Source organism: Salmo trutta, chromosome 18 (genome assembly GCF_901001165.1).
Source record: "Salmo trutta chromosome 18, fSalTru1.1, whole genome shotgun sequence".
Taxonomy (NCBI): Eukaryota; Metazoa; Chordata; class Actinopteri; order Salmoniformes; family Salmonidae; genus Salmo; species Salmo trutta.
This window is the reverse complement of record NC_042974.1, coordinates 5494010-5507504: the sequence shown is the minus strand read 5'-3', so window position 1 is coordinate 5507504 and position 13495 is coordinate 5494010. Positions and strand designations below refer to the sequence as shown.

General features: G+C 40.0%; 1 protein-coding gene across 1 annotated transcript in view; it reads right to left on the bottom strand.

Annotated features, from left to right (window-relative positions):
* The window catches only part of adgrb3 (adhesion G protein-coupled receptor B3), a gene marked incomplete in the record, with an annotated part of 281919 nt that overhangs the window by 128441 nt on the left and 139983 nt on the right, over positions 1-13495 (bottom strand).

Genomic DNA, 13495 nt, shown 5'->3' with positions numbered 1-13495 from the left:
AGGGAGAGAAAGGAGGGGACGAAGGGAGCTGTCCAAACGTGGGTGGTGCTGATTGATTAAATTCCTCTATAGGCTGTTAAACGCAACAATTGCTTTCAAAAACCTTAGGCTACATATCAATTTTTCTACGTTTTTCTATAGAAACTATCCTCTTTACCGGTATGTCTTTAGGCGATAGCCTATTGAGCGGGTCTGGGTTATCTTCCGGAACGATTTTGTTGTTCTCTTTTCTTCCGTTCTCAATGCTTAGGCTATTATTATTACGAGGCTACTGTCGCTTTCTTTTTCGGTTGATATTTTTTCCTGAACTATTCTAATTAGCGGGTTTTTTATGTTTCCTACGGGAACATGTCACCCTGGAAACCGTGGACAGCCTGAGATTGATACTCCGCTCCTCTCTGCTGCTGCAACAGCGGTGAGGGAGGTTGGCTCACAGGTTACAAAATAGGGATATATTTTCCTAGGATGATATCTGTTGCGCTCTTTATCATTTGTTCAAGGTATTTAAAACATTTCCAAACGCAAGCATTGGTATTGTTCAACGTAGGCAAAACCGTTCAGGAAAAAGGATTGCATAACCATGGTACTCCACCCCACGGAAACGGCGCGGATGGTAGCTGCCCGTTTCCCGGTCTCCCCCTCCTCATAGCAGGTCAAATGATAGAGAGGAGAGGAAAGGAAAGCACGTTTCTTCTATTTACTGCCAGTAGCCTAAATCTCCCTCTCACTTCGAACCTTCACAAAGAATGTAAGGACAAAAAATGGCACAGAAGTACATAACTTTATGTCCCGTGTGAAATAAAAATGTTTTGTATTATTTTATGAAAAAGAAAAAACACCTAGATGTGTGCAATCTTTTTATAAACATCCTTCAATACATAGGCTGAAAAGTTAATTATTCACCCAGCAACAATTATTTAATGAGAAAGGAACAAGGTAAGTAAATTAAATCCCTCACTTCATCCCCTCACACACACACACACACACACACACACACCAGGGCAGTGCACGCAGACCTTTGAGGGGGCAGGTGCTCAAAATGAAAAAGTGGCAACCCCCTAAAAATCTACTTTCTTATTTAATATTCATAACTCGAAATTCATAATATACAAACTGTCTCATAACATACAAACTGTCTCATAATATACAAACTGTCTCATAACATACAAACTGTCTCATAACATACAAACTGTCTCATAATATACAAACTGTCTCATAATATACAAACTGTCTCATAATATACAAACTGTCTCATAACATACAAACTGTCTCATAATATACAAACTGTCTCTATAGCATTGGCCTATTTACAACACATTGTTCAGTTATTGTAAGCAAGTTAATGCCAGTGATTCCTAGTAGTAGGTTACTAACTAATCTCGTCCATCTGCCAGCTCTCTTGCTGTCAAACAAACAATTCCAGCCTGGAGACGACTTTAGTGACTAACTAGAGACAGATGAGTGAAATACGGAAAAGAGTGGCTATTAGCTGATCATAGCGAATTATGATGTAAATCTGCTGGTTAGCTAGCTAGCTAGCTAGTTAGCTATGCTGTCAAAAATGGTTTGTCATGATTTAAGTTTGTTCTGCTGGTGACATCTCCCTCTTACTAACAAACGCTCGAATTGCCCCCTTTTCTGTCCATAACAGAGAGAGACAAAAGTAGCCTACCAGTTTTCAAGCTCACCGCCTGTAACCAGCACAGCGCACTGCATGCAGAAGTCAGAGATGAGTGCGCGCTTGAGGCCGGGGGACGGGAATAATTGGCAATATTGAAGATAAATTAAATGAGCTGGTTTGATGTGCAATTCGTTACATTTAAAATATATATATGTGCATGTGGAAACCAGCTTTTCACAATGAAGATATAGGATGCACTCAACAGGTTGCCAAGTCATCTCTATGGAGGATAGACCTACTCATAACTGAGTCAAAGGCAGTTAGTGTTTAAATGTAAACTGTTTCAGTTCATGTTTTATTGTAAACTGATTCAGTTCATGTTTAAATGTAAACTGATTCAGTAATGTTTTTAATGTGAACTGATTCAGTTATCATTTTAATGTAAACTGATGAAGTTAATGTTTTATTGTAACTGCTGTCGTAGAGAGGGGACCAAAGCGCAGCGTGTTGATTGCTCATGATGAATATTTATTTTAACTCAGAACACTAAAGAAAAAATAACAAACAAACAGCCAACAGTTCTGTCAGGTACAGAAAACTAAACAGAAGACAACTACCCACAAACACAGGTGGAAAAAAAACCCTACTTAAGTATGATCTCCAATTAGAAACAACGAGGACCAGCTGCCTCTAATTGGAGTTCATCCCAAAAAACAACAACACAGAAATAGAAAACTAGAACCTAAACATAGAACTACAAAACATAGAAAACCCCAAAACACCCCCACCCCCACGCCCTGACCTACTCTACCATAGAAAATAACATCTTACTATGGTCAGGACGTGACATTTATTTTAAACTGATTCAGTTCATGGTTAAATGTAAACTGATTAAGTTCATGTTTTAATGTAAACTGATTACTTTAATGTTTTATTGTAAACTGATTCAGTTCATGTTTAAATGTAAACTGATTAAGTCATTTTTTAATGTGAACTGATTCAGTTAATGTTTTAATGTGAACTGATTCAGTTAATGTTTTAATGTAAACTGATTAAGTTAATGTTTTATTGTAAACTGATTCAGTTCATGTTTAAATGTAAACTGATTCAGAATGTTTTTAATGTGAACTGATTCAGTTAATGTTTTAATGTAAACTGATTAATTTCATATTTAAATGTTAACTGATTCAATTAATGTTTAAATGTAAACTGATTCAGTTAATGTTTTTAATGTAAACTGATTCAGTTAATGTTTTAATGTAAAATTATTCTGTTAATGTTTTAATGTAAACTGATTCAGTTAATGTTTTATTGTACAATTATTCAGTTCATGTTTAAATGTAAACTGATTCAGTTAGTGTTTAAATGTAAACTGATTCAGTTAGTGTTTAAATGTAAACTGATTCAGTTAGTGTTTAAATGTAAACTTATTCAGTTAGTGTTTAAATGTAAACTGATTCAGTTAGTGTTTAAATGTAAACTGATTCAGTTAGTGTTTAAATGTAAACTGATTCAGTTAGTGTTTAAATGTAAACTGATTCAGTTAGTGTTTAAATGTAAACTTATTCAGTTAGTGTTTAAATGTAAACTGATTCAGTTAGTGTTTAAATGTAAACTGATTCAGTTAATGTAGGAGAGTGGGAGCAGATTCATCTGCATAATATGACCAACAGTATAAATAGCTGTGCACTGACCCACACATTATTGTGATACAGTCAAACCATCATTATTTTACTAATATAATTCATTCAAATATTATGGCTCTGCTGTCCCTATAGATCAACCAGTCAGATGGGGAAAAATTACACAAGGTCATCATGAATGTGTTGGTAAGTCCTTGCTGACATCAAGGTTGTCCATGACTCTTTCTCAAATGACTCCTAACATGGCCCAGGGTAACACTAGTCATGACTGTAAGGGGTAGAAGACGTGTCCCAAATTTCATCCTATTCCCTATGTGCACTATATAGGCAATAGGGTGGCATTTAGGACAAAGTAATGTACTCAGACACTGAAGGGGTGTAGAGAAATGTACTTTGGGTACCACTTTACTTGTATCTATAATGCTTTATAACTCGTTACAAGCTTGTATAAGCCTACATAATGTCTTACAAGGTTTATAACATGTAAAATAACATAACATTTCCATGTTTTACATGTATGTATAGGGGATTGTATAGGAGGTATTTATGTACCCTGAATAATGGAATTGCATCATACAAGAGTACAACTTTCATTTTAATGTGAGTCAATTACTGTCAATTAATAAAATACGGCCCACATGAACATTTTTGAAAATGTCTGTGCCCCAGTTTAATCCCCCTTGAAATTCATTAACTACTGAATGTTCTCATCTAATACTATATGAGAACATTATTCAAGCTCATATCTGTCTGCTCCACATCCTGGAAGTCCTACTAGTCCGGCAACAATCACTAACCAAGACACAGGACACCGTCACAAACCGTTGTAGTTCACCACTTTTCACCAGGGTGCCCATAGGGCTGTGGTCAAAAGTAGTGCACTATATAGGGAATAGGGTGCCATTTGGGATACAGTGAAAGAGATATCAAATCCTTTTAATCAGGTATTTAGCAGTAACATTGCACAAGGTCTCCTCACTTAAGGTAGCTAACACAGGAGTACATTTGAGATGGCTGACACTGTCATCACGCTTTACAGCTTCCACTTATGGCCGAAATTAGAGAAATTGGCAAAGTATGTCCAAAGTCATTTCTCCTGTACTTAACATCCAGGAGACACAACTCTGCTGTTGCTAATTATATTTGGCTAGTCCAATGATATTTTGACATGTAATTAGTCTTTCCGCTCACCTCAAAACATGAGTCTGAGGTGAGAGAGAGGAGGAGGAGAAGGAGAGAGCAGGAGAAGAAGAGAGCATACGAGAGGAGAGGAAATGGAGGAAGAAGAGGAGCAGCAGGAGGAGGAGTTATGTTTTCAGAGCACATAGTAAACATATACAGATGGCATACGAACAGTACATACCATTTAGCAGATAGGCCTAGAGTAAGTGACTATATGTCACGTCCTGACCATAGAAAGCTGTTATTTTCTATGGTAGTGTAGGTCAGGGCATGACAGGGGGTGTTCTAGTCTAGTTTTTCTATGTTGTCAGGTTCTAGTTTTGTATTTCTATGTTGGGTTTTGTTTGGGATGATCTCCAATTAGAGGCAGCTGGTCCTCGTTGTCTCTAATTGGAGATCATACTTAAGTAGGGTTTTTTTCACCTGGGTTTGTGGGAGATTGTCTTTAAGTTAGTGTATGTTTCACCTCTGCGTCACGGTTTGTTGTTTTGTTATTCAGTTTATTTATATGTATTGCATAGTTTCACAGTTCAATAAAAATGTGGAACGATAATCACGCTGCACTTTGGTCCGCTCCTTCCTACGACAAACGTGACACTATAATGTTTTATAATTCAATGTTCGCTGTAACGCGTGACTGGTGAATGCTGCTGGGTGTGAATGTGATGTAGGGGAATGAAGGTGCAAATGTAAGACAAGTTGCTGAGGTGGAAACCATAAAGTTGAAACTTTAGAGGGAGGAAACTCCACACGATTCAAGAGTTCTACGTTCACATCTGTTAACTCTGATCACGGTGGCTGAGGTGAGAGCCTCAGTGGGAAGCGAGGACCTTTAGTGAAACTCCCATCTGATTCTGGCTTTATATTCAGCGGGTCTTTCTTCATTTAATGGGCAGGTCCAAAGCCTCGGACTATACCTCAGATAACCCTTCATGGGTGGTAGACTGCAACCCGTGGCACCTCAGATAACCCTTCATGGGTGGTAGACTGCAACCCGTTGCACCTCAGCTAACCCTCCATGGGTGGTAGACTAACAAGTTACACTATATCTCAGCTAACTCGTTAAGGGCGATAGACTGTAACAAGGCCTAGTTATTTCATGTTCATGAACGGTGCATTTTACCTAATGAAACCCATAGCGGCTGGCAAATGCAATACTTTACCACAGGATACCCATTATGGGTGGTAACTATAGAAACAATGTAGATTTATTCACGTCAGGGGAATTTAGCGAAACAAAGTTGGGATCCTGAGGGGCGCAGCGGTCTAAGGCACTGCAATACAGTGCTAGAGGCATCACTACAGACCTGGGTTCGATCCTGGGTCTGAAAAGTGTCAGCCTATTTGCAACCCACCTCCTTGTTTCCATGTTGGTGTGTTGCACTTACATTCAGTCCAGTATGAATCACATGATTATGAAGCCATCCATGTATGAAAGTGTGTGTTCTTACTTTAAATGTATGTAGAACTGTCCCTCTGGTGTTCTTGTCTATTCATGTTCTGTATTATGTCATGTTTCATGTTTTGTGTGGACCCCAGGAAGAGTATCTGCTGCTTTAGCACTGGCTAAATAGGGAGCCTAATAAAATACTACATACAAAATAATGACCATAGTGGACATACAGATGTAGGATCTTAATTTAAACCAGTTTGCTAGAGGCTGAAAATAATGCTGCAGCAACAGGAAATTTGAATTATTATGTGGATTATAATTAATGAATATTTTCGTAAAGGAAAATTAAGTCTGACATTTCAAAGTGGAAATTACAAACCTTTTTAAACCTCAAATACATTAGATGTTATACATTTCCTACATTGCATGAAATTTCTCCTGCATCAGGGTGATCAAATTAAGATATGTATGCATATACAATGCACACTAGAAGGGGAGGGGAGAATGCATGCCACATAGATGGTCTGGTTTTGATGAGATCTAAGTGTGCATTCCAAATGGCATTTGGGACTCGCCTTGATAAATACTCTGCCATCAGACATGATATCCCTTCTAATAGCGTGACAGAGTCAGGTGCCTTGGTAGTGGACAGCACCATTCAGAACACGGCTCCTTGACCACACGTATAACCAACGTTTCATCAGCCAATCACAGACATTTAATGATGCACTTAACCCACACAGAACAGGGTCTGTATTAATAATGTCCATGTAATCAATGTAAACCCACACAGATCAGGGTTTGTATTAATAATGTCCATGTAATCAATGTAAACCCACACAGAACAGGGTCTGTATTAATAATGTCCATGTAATCAATGTAAACCCACACAGAACAGGGTCTGTATTAATAATGTCCATGTAATCAATGTAAACCCACACAGAACAGGGTCTGTATTAATAATGTCCATGTAATCAATGTAAACCCACACAGATCAGGGTCTGTATTAATAATGTCCATGTAATCAATGTAAACCCACACAGAACAGGGTCTGTATTAATAATGTCCATGTAATCAATGTAAACCCACACAGAACAGGGTCTGTATTAATAATGTCCATGTAATCAATGTAAACCCACACAGAACAGGGTCTGTATTAATAATGTCCATGTAATCAATGTAAACCCACACAGAACAGGGTCTGTATTAATAATGTCCATGTAATCAATGTAAACCCACACAGAACAGGGTCTGTATTAATAATGTCCATGTAATCAATGTAAACCCACACAGAACAGGGTCTGTATTAATAATGTCCATGTAATCAATGTAAACCCACACAGAACAGGGTCTGTATAATAATGTCCATGTAATCAATGTAAACCCACACAGAACAGGGTCTGTATTAATAATGTCCATGTAACCAATGTAAACCCACACAGAACAGGGTCTGTATTAATAATGTCCATGTAATCAATGTAAACCCACACAGAACAGGGTCTGTATTAATAATGTCCATGTAATCAATGTAAACCCACACAGATCAGGGTCTGTATTAATAATGTCCATGTAATCAATGTAAACCCACACAGATCAGGGTCTGTATTAATAATGTCCATGTAATCAATGTAAACCCACACAGAACAGGGTCTGTATTAATAATGTCCATGTAATCAATGTAAACCCACACAGAACAGGGTCTGTATTAATAATGTCCATGTAATCAATGTAAACCCACACAGAACAGGGTCTGTATTAATAATGTCCATGTAATCAATGTAAACCCACACAGAACAGGGTCTGTATTAATAATGTCCATGTAATCAATGTAAACCCACACAGAACAGGGTCTGTATTAATAATGTCCATGTAATCAATGTAAACCCACACAGAACAGGGTCTGTATTAATAATGTCCATGTAATCAATGTAAACCCACACAGAACAGGGTCTGTATTAATAATGTCCATGTAATCAATGTAACCCACACAGAACAGGGTCTGTATTAATAATGTCCATGTAATCAATGTAAACCACACAGAACAGGGTCTGTATTAATAATGTCCATGTAATCAATGTAAACCCACACAGAACAGGGTCTGTATTAATAATGTCCATGTAATCAATGTAAACCCACACAGAACAGGGTCTGTATTAATAATGTCCATGTAATCAATGTAAACCCACACAGAACAGGGTCTGTATTAATAATGTCCATGTAATCAATGTAAACCACACAGAACAGGGTCTGTATTAATAATGTCCATGTAATCAATGTAAACCCACACAGAACAGGGTCTGTATTAATAATGTCCATGTAATCAATGTAAACCCACACAGAACAGGGTCTGTATTAATAATGTCCATGTAATCAATGTAAACCCACACAGAACAGGGTCTGTATTAATAATGTCCATGTAATCAATGTAAACCACACAGAACAGGGTCTGTATTAATAATGTCCATGTAATCAATGTAAACCCACACAGATCAGGGTCTGTATTAATAATGTCCATGTAATCAATGTAAACCCACACAGAACAGGGTCTGTATTAATAATGTCCATGTAATCAATGTAAACCCACACAGAACAGGGTCTGTATTAATAATGTCCATGTAATCAATGTAAACCACACAGAACAGGGTCTGTATTAATAATGTCCATGTAATCAATGTAAACCCACACAGAACAGGGTCTGTATTAATAATGTCCATGTAATCAATGTAAACCCACACAGAACAGGGTCTGTATTAATAATGTCCATGTAATCAATGTAAAACTTTGATCAGTGGTTGTGTCCCAAATGGCACCCTGTTCCCTATATAGTGCACTACTATACCAGCTACTGTAAACCATGGTGGTAGCAGTAGCATGTGTGCCTTTTTGATCAGTTTGCTGGAACTGTTTGAGGGTTACAATTTTGTGGAGTTCATGAACCCATAAAGTACACAGATGTACAATGCAATGTTTTCGCACACATCTGTCGTTCGGGGAAGACAGCATGACCTGCAAACTGTTGATTACACCCACAGTTATATTGTGCAACGTTTGGACTCGGGGTGAATCAACAGTGGCTGGTATCTATCTATCATCTGGATTCTCTGCACCTGTCTGAATGTCTCTCTTACTGAGGGTGTCCATGACTGTAGTGAGGCGATGCCTTAGTGGATATCCTGCTATCCTCTCCTCTCCTGTCCTTTCATTTCCTGTCCTTTCCCATCCTGTCCTGTCCTGTCCTGTCCTTTCATTTCCTATCCTTCCCTGTCCTGTCCTGTCCTGTCCTATCCTATCCTTTCCTATACTTTCCTGTCCTATCCTATCATTTCCTATACTCTCCTGTCCTATACTATCCTGTCCTTTCCTTTCCTGTCCTGTCCTGTCCTACCCTTTCCTATACTATCCTGTCCTATCCTTTCCTGTCCTGTCCTGTCCTACCCTTTCCTATACTACCCTGTCCTATCCTTTCCTGTCCTGTCCTGTCCTACCCTTTCCTGTCATATCTTTGGTATTTTTGGTATTTTATGAGGATCCCCTTTAGATGTTGCAAAAGCAGAAACTTCTCTTCATGGGGTCCACACAAAACATGAAACATGACATAATACAGAATACTCATAGACAAGAACAGAACTATATCAATTTAAAAAAGGCACAAGTAGCCTATGCTAGACAACCATTTTCAAGTATTGCCATAGATTTTCAAGCAGATTTCAGTCAAAATTGTAACTCGGCCACTCAGGAACATTCACTATCTTCTTGGTAAGCAACTCCAGTGTAGATTTTGGCCTTTTGTTTTAGGTTATTGTCCTGCTGAAAGGTTAATTCATCTCTCAGTGTCTGTTAAAAAGCTGACTGAACCAAGTTCGCTTATCTCCATTCCGTTTCTTTTTTATCCTGAAAAACTCCCCAGTCCTTAACGATTACAAGCATACCCATAACATGATGCAGCCACCACTATGGTTGGAAATATGGAGAAAGGGAAAGGAAAGGGAAAAGGGATACCTAGAATGGTACTCAGTAATGTGTTGTACTGGATTTGCTCCAAACATAACAGCTTGTATTCAGGACAAAACGGTTTTTTGCAATGTTACTTTAGTGCCTTGTTGAAAACCGGATGCGTGTTTTGGAATATTTTTATACTGTACAGGCTTCCGTCTTTTCACTCTGTCATTTAGGTTAGTATTGTGGAGTAACTACAATGTTGTTGATCCATCCTCAGTTTTCTCCTATCACAACCATTAAACTCTGTAACTGTTTTAAAGTCACCACTGAAATCCCTTAACGGTTTCCTTCCTCTCCGGCAACTGAGGACGCCTGTATCTTTGTAGTGACTGGGTGTATTGATACACCATCCAAAGTTTAGTTAATAACTTCACCATGCTCAAAGGGATATTCCATGTCTGCTTTTTTTATATGTACCAATCTACCAATAGATGCCCTTCTTTGCGAGGCATTAGAATCTGTGTTTGAAATTCACTGCTTGACTGAGGGACCTTACAGATAATTGTATGTGTGGGGTACAGAGATGAGGTAGTCATAAAAAAATAATGTGAATCACTATTATTGCACACACAGTGAGTCAATGCAACATATTATGTGACTTGTGAAGCAAATTTTTACTCTGGAACATATTTAGGCTTGACTCAACAAAGGGGTTGAATACTTAAACTTGAATGTAATCCCTTTTTGAATTCAGGCTGTAACACAACAACATTTGGAAAAAGTCAAGGGCTGTGAATACTTGACTTTTTAATATTGTTTTGCTTCATTGGCCTGAGCTATTGTTAGTTTGAATTCGAGACCAGACTGATCTCAGTTTGTCAGTGTCAGAATAGCCAATCATTTCGTTATATTTGTGTGGTGTAAAAAACAAAACAAAGACCTGGGCCTATGATTTCTTAATCCAGCCCTGTCTATGGAGTGGAGCAGAGAACAAACAGGAAATGGAATAGTATCTCCCCCTTAGCAGGAGAAACCCGAGTCTATCTTCCTTACTTATGTTAGTCAGCGTTAGTCTCTGTTTGGTAAATATCTTGGATACAAAGACTTTAACATGCTTTAGACAGCATTGGTTGCCATGGTTTCAGTCCTGTGTTATGGGAGTGGTGATGTTCCAATGTTACAGATGCAATCTCTTCAGGAGGAAAGTATTCAGGAGGAAAGTATTCAGGAGGAGGGTATTCAGGAGGAAAGTATTCAGGAGGAGGGTATTCAGGAGGAAAGTATTCAGGAGGAAAGTATTCAGGAGGAGGGTATTCAGGAGGAAAACTTATTGGAAAGACAAACTACTTCTTTTTTTGTTAGACTTTTTTTGTATTCCCCTTTGCTTAATCATCATGTTTTTTCTGATTATCCATGCCTGTTGTATTTGACAACCCTTTACACAAAATGACGGCAAATCATAATTTAGGCATGCATGATCACGCATACCAGATGCAGAGGACAGGATTGGGGGGTATAATACATACACTCATGTATTCTAACTGTTTTCCTGCACAAATGAATGTTGGTTCCCTTTGCTGGGTACACATGTTAACCAACAAATTAATTGATTTACACATAAACCATCAGACAAACAGATTACTGATGACAAGAATAAACAAAACACAAACAAATATATTAGATTGTTATGAATTATGCATGAGTTCTACTTTGCTTGGACAAGCTTGTTGCCAAGAAACCAACTTGTGTTTTGTCAATTCCAGTTGTAATAACATCCTCCTCCAGCTGACGTTCCCCTGGTTCACAGTCGCTGTCCCTTAAACTCTTTCAGCCGACAGGAGAAACACTACTCGACCTGAATCTATTCTAAAAGCTCCAATTATTCCCAAGAGACCAGAGAGTTGTGTGGCCCATGATTCAATAGGAATTGAATTTGGTTGAATGTGCTTTAGTTTTCTTATCTGCCACTGAGTGGAGAAGAGAAACCATTTCTCTCGCTGTAACTCATATTGCAGCAGAAGCACAGTACAATTTTCACATTTTAGAGTTATTAAAATTAAAAAGCAGCCATATTCAATTTATAAAATGGGGCTGCTGAGAATAACTGCCGCTATTTTGTACTGGAAGATGTAAAATCTGAATTCCTGTAGAATGTTATATATTATCCCACAGGGATCATACTCTATTTTGTACTGTAAGATGTAAAATCTGATTTCCTGTAGAATGTTATATATTATCTCACAGGGATCATACTGTATGTCACCTATGATAGATACTGTATAGCCCAGCGGTGCAACGTTGAAATGACCTCATTACAACATGATTCAAACCAGAACTGGTTGAAAGATTGTTCAAGTAACGTCATTGTGGTCAATTTTCCCTACCAGGAAGTAGATATATTAGCAGGCAAGGTAAATGTAGGCAAACAACCCTCAAGTGTCTGTTTATATGTACTTCCATAGGCCTGTAGTGACAAGCATAATGACATCATCCAACATAATTTTTTCTTCTGTTTTCTTCTGTATTGTTTTTTCTATCTGACTGTTTACGCCTCTGGGTAGTTCTAACTAATGTCCCTGTCACCCACCCTCACTGTGAGCATTGTTTGGTAATGGGAGAGGGTGGTGGGGGATACACCTGGGCTGAGCTGTCCTATAGGTGTGTCCCAGAGAGAGGGTGGTGGGGGGATACACCTGGGCTGAGCTGTCCTATAGGTGTGTCCCAGAGAGAGGGTGGTGGGGGGGATACACCTGGGCTGAGCTGTCCTATAGGTGTGCCCCAGAGAGAGGGTGGTGGGGGATACACCTGGGCTGAGCTGTCCTATAGGTGTGTCCCAGAGAGAGGGTGGTGGGGGGATACACCTGGGCTGAGCTGTCCTATAGGTGTGTCCCAGAGAGAGGGTGGTGGGGGGGATACACCTGGGCTGAGCTGTCCTATAGGTGTGCCCCAGAGAGAGGGTGGTGGGGATACACCTGGGCTGAGCTGTCCTATAGGTGTGTCCCAGAGAGAGGGTGGTGGGGGGATACACCTGGGCTGAGCTGTCCTATAGGTGTGCCCCAGAGAGAGGGTGGTGGGGGATACACCTGGGCTGAGCTGTCCTATAGGTGTGTCCCAGAGAGAGGGTGGTGGGGGATATACCTGGGCTGAGCTGTCCTATAGGTGTGCCCCAGAGAGAGGGTGGTGGGGGATACACCTGGGCTGAGCTGTCCTATAGGTGTGTCCCAGAGAGAGGGTGGTGGGGGATACACCTGGGCTGAGCTGTCCTATAGGTGTGTCCCAGAGAGAGGGTAGTGGGGGGATACACCTGGGCTGAGCTGTCCTATAGGTGTGTCCCAGAGAGAGGGTGGTGGGGGGATACACCTGGGCTGAGCTGTCCTATAGGTGTGTCCCAGAGAGAGGGTGGTGGGGGATACACCTGGGCTGAGCTGTCCTATAGGTGTGTCCCAGAGAGAGGGTGGTGGGGGGATACACCTGGGCTGAGCTATCCTATAGGTGTGTCCCAGAGAGAGGGTGGTGGGGGGATACACCTGGGCTGAGCTGTCCTATAGGTGTGCCCCAGAGAGAGGGTGGTGGGGGATACACCTGGGCTGAGCTGTCCTATAGGTGTGCCCCAGAGAGAGGGTGGTGGGGGGATACACCTGGGCTGAGCTGTCCTATAGGTGTGCCCCAGAGAGAGGGTGGTGGGGGGATACACCTGGGCTGAGCTGTCCTATAGGT